The sequence below is a fragment of the Arachis hypogaea genome, chromosome 13 (genome assembly GCF_003086295.3).
Source record: "Arachis hypogaea cultivar Tifrunner chromosome 13, arahy.Tifrunner.gnm2.J5K5, whole genome shotgun sequence".
In the NCBI taxonomy this organism is placed as follows: Eukaryota; Viridiplantae; Streptophyta; class Magnoliopsida; order Fabales; family Fabaceae; genus Arachis; species Arachis hypogaea.
Window position 1 is genome coordinate 45,714,617 of NC_092048.1, and position 8,547 is coordinate 45,723,163.

General features: G+C 35.5%; 1 non-coding gene across 1 annotated transcript; it reads right to left on the reverse strand.

The window, feature by feature from the left end:
• Positions 1-6,850: 6,850 nt before the first annotated feature.
• Positions 6,851-6,954, reverse strand: LOC112739513 (small nucleolar RNA R71). Its single transcript, XR_003170448.1, has one exon. It is a non-coding gene; the product is annotated as a small nucleolar RNA R71 (small nucleolar RNA).
• Between the last annotated feature and the right edge of the window lie 1,593 nt (positions 6,955-8,547).

The window sequence follows — 8,547 nt, forward strand, 5'->3', positions numbered from 1 at the left end:
TTACTTTGTGTGCGTACGTACACCTCTATGCGTACGCACAAGTTGAGAAACTCTTCTGGTGCGTACGTACGCACAAGCCCTATTTTTCATCTAAAACCCTATTTTTAACTGCTTTACCTTCCCAGCAAGCTTGCAAACTTCCGTAACACTTGTTTAAAATATTTTTGCTAGTATTTAGACTTTGAATAAAGGGAGAACACAATAAGTGAATTAAAAGGGGTATTTTTTATTATGAGTTTAGAAGACGGAGACTTAGGTTTCTGAAGTTGTGGGTGAGCGGGCGGAATACTATATTTGGGATGGCTAACAGAACTTGAGAGGTGATGGTAGTTGATGGTAAATTTGAGAAAATGAAAACTGATGATGGTTGTGATGAGTTGAGGACTCTGAAAGGAATGATGAACTTGTTGAATGTTGAGAGTGTGCCAGGCACTATATCCTTGGGTTAAGTACGATAGTGTGCAGGGCACTATATCCCTTAATTGAATGATGATTGATAACCTTTTCTGCTGCAAGAGTGTACCAGGCACTATATCCTTGGGTTAAGATGAGAGTGTGCAGGACACTATATCCCTGGTGTGCCAAAAAAGCTACATCCGAAAGGAGGTGTCGGATTGGCATTTATGGACCGACAAGCGATATCACGAGTTAATATGACAGGCATTCATCATATGTATTTTCTACCTGTTTGTTTCCTTTGTTTAATTTCTATTGTGCCTAAATGTATCATGTGCCTACTTGTTAAGTGTTCTACATGCCATTTATGTACTTTACTTGTACTTTACTTGTTTTCGTTACTTATGTTTTCTACTGGTTTTGAGGAGGCTCGGTAGGCGGTGGCAATGAGATAGTGTGGAGGGTAAGTTGGCGAAGGCTGTGGGATACAACAGTGTGATTGGTATTAGTTAAAAATATCCTAAGTTTAGATAACCCTGTTTATGGTTTATAATTTAAGTTATTTATTTTATTAAGCTTGAATATCTATTTGATGTGAAGTTCTATGATTGCTTTTGGCGTCCCGAAACCTTATATCTTATATATTGGACACTGTTACCATACTGAGAACCTCCAGTTCTCATACCATATATTGTTATTGTTTTTCATATGCAGGTTGCAACCCACCTCGGTGAGTTTGCAGATGGTGACAGAGCGGAGGATCTTTTGTTGTCTTTGTGTTTTGGTTATTATGTTGTAGTTCTCTCATTTTTGTTATCAAACTCTGTTGCCCTAGAGGCTTACTTTGAGAGATAAGTTGTATAAGCTATTTTAACTTAGAAACTCTATATTTTCTGTATGTAACTAGTCGGCCTAAACACCACGGGCTACGACTAGAGTTCTTTTGTTTATCATACTTACATATATCTATCTTGACTATTATTATATTAAGTTTCATGTTGTACCTCGTGCCTTTACGTTTTTAGTTGTCGTGTGTGAACGCTTTGCGTTTTGTAAATCCGTGCAATGGGATTTTGAGCTTTTATTCTTTTATCGGGCTTCCAGTATTGCTATTTTCTTCTATATTTATTACTATATGAGCCTTAGAACTGTCATAACGCTTTGTTATCCTTCGCTTTACGACTAGAGATAAGGCTTAGGGTAACGGGGTGTTACAGTGGCAATCCTGGTTTCTTGGTTGTGGCTGCACCTGCAACTTCTGACACTTCTATTCCTGGTGTGTTGGTCTTTTCTTTTAATATCTCTTGAGTGACATTTATCTCTTCAGTCTGAACATAAATCAGAATTTTCAAACAATTATAATACAAAATTAAAAAAAATACACTAGTAAGACAAGTTAATGTCAAGTAAGACTTTCTCAAAGTCTTGGATCTCACTCTCCCTTAATTTCTCAGTTGCACTTATGCTATTGGATTAAAACCATCTAAAGTCAAAATAAGACTTTAATTTTTCCTCTTGAACACCCTAATATAAATGATTAGATATGTGAAATGTTACCTTCTGTCGACCTTTTTTGCCATTTGCTCTAATCTTCGGTGTTGTTGTAAATTTAGAAACAAACTTCTTGTTTTCACTACCCTTGAATTTTTTGTTACAGAAAAAGAAGAAATAATATAAGTACTATGAGAATAATCTATTGCAAATTTGATACATGGTATAACATAGACAAGTGCTTACTTTAAAATTATTGTTATTGTGCATGAGTGAATTTTCTACTGATTTTGTGTCCTGAGAATGAGTCTGTTTGCTCGCATCACACTTCAACTTGCTAAAAAAGAAAAAATTTCTCAAAAGATAGTATTATTTAATAGTTCTACAAAAGACACTAAAATAATAGTTAAGCATAAAGTAACTAATAAAAAAATCATTATATTAATACCGTTAGTTCATCTTCTGTATTTGAGTATTCAGCGGGTGAGTTTTTGTTGACGAGTAATGGACATGTCCTAATGAAATGCCTTCTTGACTTACAATGTGAACATCTTCGCCTCTTTTGGCCTTTCGGAACCTTTCTTGAAGCACCTTTTGACTTCACAACAACTGGATCACCTATTAGCGTTGACGTGGGGGAAAGCCTCACTTGTGCATCACTTTTCTTTTGCACCTTTGAAATTAGCTTAAGTAACTCACTATAGATTTTCCTATAGTCGCCTGAATTTTTTGAAGAAATATCACAAAGCTTCCAACAAATTGATACCATTGCACTGTATCTAAATGTGTGCACTATATCATCAGTGGATTCTTGCTATCCAATTGAGCATATAAAATCACTCTTTGCATCTCTTGTCCATCTTTTCAGGATAAGCGATGTAGGGACACATTTTGCATTGCGATGCTTCAAGACCCCAAAGATGTGGGAGCACGGTGATGAGCGGATAATTTATACCCTTTTTGGCATTGTTTTTACATAGTTTTTAGTATGATTTAGTTACTTTTTATTATATTTTTATTAGTTTTTATTCAAAAATCATATTTCTAGACTTTACTATGAGTTTGTGTATTTTTCTGTGATTTCAGGTATTTTTTGGCTGAAATTGAGGGACCTGAGCAAAAATCTGATTCAGAGGCTGAAAAAGGACTGCAGATGCTGTTGGATTCTGACCTCCCTGTACTCGAAGTGTATTTTCTGGAGCTACAAAAGCCCAATTGGCACGCTCTCAATTGCTTTGGAAAGTTGACATTCTGGGCTTTCCCGCAATATATAATAGTCCATACTTTACCCGAGATTTGATGGCCCAAACTGGCGTTCAAAGTCAGCCTAAAACATCTTGGTGTAAAACGCCCAAACTGGCACCAGAATTGGAGTTAAACGCCCAAACTGGCACCAAATCTGGCGTTTAACTCTAGGAACAGCCTAAGCACGAAAAAGCTTCTATGCTCAGGCCAAGCACACACCAAGTGGGCCCCGAAAGTGGATTTCTACACTATCTGCACTTAGTTACTCATTTTTTGTAAACCCTAGCTACTAGTTTAGTATAAAAACTAATTTTAGTGATTTATTTTACATCTTTGGATGTTTAGTCCTTAGACCTAAATCTTTGATCAGCTTTATGCTATCATAGACCATTGTACACGTTTAGGGGCTGGCCTCACGGCCATGCCTAGACCTCTTTCACTTATGTATTTTCTACGGTGGAGTTTCTACATCCCATAGATTAAGGTGTGGAGCTCTGCTGTTCTTCATGAATTAATGCAATTACTACTATTTTCTATTCAATTCACACCTACTTCTTCTCCAAGATATACTCTCGTTCTTAATTCAGTTAAGTCAAAATGAAGGGATGACTCGTGACAATCACCCAATCTTCGTTACTCGCTTAGCCAAAGTCGCATGCCTGACAACCACAAAGCGATCTACATGATGATAGCTGGAGTATATTCTCTTAGGTTTCTAATCTAAGATTAGAACCTTCGTGGTATAGGCTAGAATTATTGGCAGCCATTCCTGAGATTCGGAAAGTCTAAACCTTGTCTGTGGTATTCCGAGTAGGATCCAAGATCTGGAAAGGGATGACTGTGATGAGCTTCAAACCTGTGAATGTGGGGCACACGTGATAGTGTGCAAAAGGACAATGGTCTTATTCCGACGCTAGCGGGAACCGACAGATGATTAGCTGTGCAGTGACAGTGCATATGGATTTGTTTTCATCCGAGAGGATCATACAGCTTGCCATGGAAGGTAGTAACGCATGGTTGGAAGAGGGTAATAGGAAAGCAGAAGTTCAGAAGCAATAAAGCATCTCCAGACGCTTATCTGAAAATTTCACCAATGAATTACATAAGTATCTCTATTTTATTTTCTATTTTATTTATCTTTTAATTATCAAAACCTCATAACCATTTGAATCTGCCTGACTGAGATTTACAAGGATGACCATAGCTTGCTTCAAGCCGACAATCTCCGTGGGATCGACCCTTACTCACGTAAGGTATTACTTGGACGACCCAGTGCACTTGCTGGTTAGTTGTGCGGAGTTGTGAAAAAGAGTTGAGATTACGATTGTACGTACCAAGTTGTTGGCACAGTTGAGATCACAATTTCGTGCACCAAGTTTTTGGCGCTGTTGCCGGGGATTGTTCGAGTTTGGACAACTGACGGTTCATCTTGTTGCTCAGATTAGGTAATTTTATTTTATTTTATTTTATTTTCGAAAAATCATTCAAAAAAATAATAAAATAAATTATTCTATGTTCTTCATAATTTTTAAGAATGAATTCTAGAGTTTCATATGATACTTTTATCATCACAAGAGCTAGTTGATTCTCATCAATTTGGCTGTTGTATATAATGTCCTGCTAAAGCTTGGCTAGCCAAGTCTAATCTTTTTAGACTGAAGCTTTAGACTAACATTGTATGATTCCTGGAATTCTTATTAAAAATTTTGAAATCCTTATTTTTCTTTTCCAAATAATTTTCAAAAAATTCAAAAAATTTTACAAAATCATAAAAACCAAAAATTTTGTGTTTCTTGTTTGAGTCTTGTGTCAAATTTTAAGTTTGGTGTCAATTGCATATTTTTAATTTATCTTAAAAATTTTCGAAAAAAAAATTCATGCATTGTGTTCTTCATAATCTTCAAGTTGTTCTTGATGATTTTCATTATTTGATCTTTAATTTTTCTTGTTTTGTGTCTTTTCTTGTTTTTCATATGCATTTTAGAATTATTAGAGTCTAAAAGTTAAAAATTTTTAAGTTTGGTGTCTTTCATATCTTTCTCTTCTTAAAAATTTTCAAAATTATGTTCTTGATGTTCATCATGATCTTCAAAGTGTTCTTGGTGTTCATCTTGACATTCAAAGTGTTCTTGCATGCATTATTAGTTTTGATCTTAATTTTTTGTGTTTTGCATCATTTTTATGTTTTTCTCTCTCCTCATTAAAAATTCAAAAATCAAAAAAATATTCTCTCCTTTATTTCACTCATAAATTTCAAAAATTTGAATTGATTTCGTCATAAAATTTTAAAATTTAATTGTTTCTTATTAGTCAAGTCAAATTTTCAATTTAAAAATTCTATCTTCTCCAAATCCTTTTCAAAAAAATTAAATCTTTTTCAATTTTCTTCTTAATATTTTTAAAAATTTAAAAATTTGATTTTCAAAATCTTTTTCTTATTTTTATTTCATAATTTTCGAAATTAATGCCAACATTTAATATTTAGATTCAAAAACTTCAAGTTGTTACTTGCCTATTAAGAAAGGATCAATCTTTAAATTCTAAAATCATATCTTTTAATTTCTTGTTAGTCAAGTAATCAACTTTAATTTCAAAAATCAAATCTTTTTAATTTCCTTTTCAATTCTTTTTCAAAATGATTTTCAATCATATCTTTTTCAAAATCAACTTCAAAATCTTTTTCTAACTTCTTATCTTTTCAAAATTGATTTTCAAATCTTTTTCAATTAACTACTTGACTTTTTGTTTGATTTTAAAAGTTTTCTATTTCAATCATATCTTTTTCAAAACCACCTAACTACTTCTCTCTCTCCAATTTTCGAAAATTACTAATCCCTTTCTCAAAAATTTATTTTAATTAACTAATTGTTTTAAATTTTAATTTTTTTTTATTTCTCTTCCTAATTTTCGAATTCTAATTAATTAATTAAACAAAAACAAAAATATTTTCCTTTTATTTCAATTTAAAATTTGAATTCTCTTTCTCTCATCTCTTTCTATTTATTTATTTATTTACTAACACTTCTCTTCTTCTTAAAATTCAAACCCTCTCTCCTTCTCTATGTTCGAATTTTTCTCTTCTCATTCTTTCTACTATTCTATTCTTCTACTCACATAAAGGAATCTCTATACTGCGACATAGAGGATTCCTATTCTTTTCTATTCTCTTCTTTTTCATATGAGCAGAAGCAAGGATAAGAATATTCTTGTTGAAGCTGATCCGGAACCTGAAAGGACTCTAAAGAGGAAGCTAAGAGAAGCTAAAGCACAAAACTCTGGAGAGGACCTGACAGAATTTTTCGAAAAAGAAGAGGAGATGGCCGAACCTAACAACAATGGTGTAGATGCAAGGAAGATACTTGGTGACTTTATTGCACCCTCTTCTGACTTCTGTGGAAGGAGCATCTCAATTCCTGCAATTGGAGCAAACAACTTTGAGCTTAAGCCTCAATTAGTTTTTCTAATGCAGCAGAATTGCAAGTTTGATGGACTTCCATTGGAAGATCCTCATCAGTTCTTAGCTGAATTCTTGCAAATCTGTGACACTGTTAAGACCAATGGGGTTAATCCTGAGGTCTACAGACTTATGCTTTTCCCCTTTGCTATAAGAGACAGAGCTAGGACATGGTTAGACTCACAACCTAAAGATAGCCTGAACTCTTGAGAAAAGTTGGTCAATGCTTTCTTGGCCAAATTCTTTCCACCTCAAAAGTTGAGCAAGCTTAGAGTGGAAGTCCAAACTTTCAGACAGAAGGAAGGTGAATCCCTCTATGAAGCTTGGGAAAGATATAAGCAATTGATTAGAAGGTGTCCTTCTGACATGTTTTCAGAATGGAGCATCATATGTATATTCTATGATGGTCTGTCTGAATTGTCCAAGATGTCATTGGACCACTCTGCTGGAGGATCTCTTCATCTGAAGAAGACGACTGCAGAAGCCCAGGAACTCATTGAAATAGTTGTAAATAACCAGTTCATGTACACTTCTGAAAGGAATCTTGTGAATAATGGGACAACTCAGAAGAAAGGAGTTCTTGAGATTGATACTCTGAATGCAATATTGGCTCAGAACAAAATATTGACTCAGCAAGTCAATATGATTTCTCAGAGTCTGTCTGGATTGCAAGCTGCAGCTGGCAGTACTAAAGAAGCTTCCTCTGAAGAAGAAGCTTATGATCCTGAGAATCCTGCAATGGAAGAGGTGAATTACATGGGAGAATCCTATGGAAACACCTATAATCCTTCATGGAGGAATCATCCTAATCTTTCATGGAAGGATCAACAGAAGCCTAACCAAGGCTTCAATAATAATAATGGTGGGAGAGCACGGTTTGGCAATAACAAACCTTTTCCATCATCTTCTCAACAACAGACAGAGAATTCTAAGCAGAGCCACTCTGACTTAGCAACTATAGTCTCTGATCTATCTAAGACCACTCTCAGTTTCATGACTAAAGCAAGGTCCTCCATTAAAAACTTGGAGGCACAAGTGGGTCAGCTGAGTAAAAGAGTTACTGAACTCCCTCCTAGTACTCTCCCAAGTAATACAGAAGAAAATTCAAAAAGAGAGTGCAAGGCCATAAACACGTCCCATATGGCCAAACCTGTAGAGGAGGGAAAGACAGTGATTTCCAGTTAGGAAGACCTCCATGGACGTTCACTGGCCTCCAAGGAGTTCCCTAATAAGGAACCAAGGGAATCTGAGGCTGATATAGAGACCATAGAGATTCCACTGAACTCACTGATGCCAATCATGAGCTCTGATGAGTATTCTTCATCTGAAGAGGATGAAGATATTATTGAAGATCAAGTTGTTCAATATCTAGGAGCAATCATGAAGCTGAATGCCAAGCTATTTGGTAATGAGACTTGGGAGGATGAACCCCCATTGCTCATCAATGAACTAAGTGATCTGGTTCAACTGAAATTACCTTAGAAGAAACAGGATCATGGAAAGTTCTTAATACCTTGTACCATAGGCACCATGACCTTTGAGAAGGCTCTGTGTGACCTTGGGTCAAGTATAAACCTCATTCTCCTCTCTGTAATGGAGAAACTAAGGATCTTTGAGGTACAAGCTACAAGAATCTCACTAGAGATGGCAGACAATTCAAGGAAACATGCTTATGAACTTGTAGAGGATGTCTTGGTAAAGGTTGAAGGCCTGTACATCCCTGCTGATTTCATAATCCTAGACACTGGGAAGGATGAAGATGAATCCATCATCCTTGGAAGACCCTTCCTAGCCACAGCAAGAGCTGTGATTGATGTGGACAGAGGAGAGCTAGTCCTTCAACTGAATGAGGACTACCTTGTGTTTAAAGCTCAAGGATCTTCTTCTGTAACCATGTGGAGGAAGCATGAAAAGCTTCTCTCAATGCAGAGTCAAACAGAGCCCCCACACTCAACTTCTAA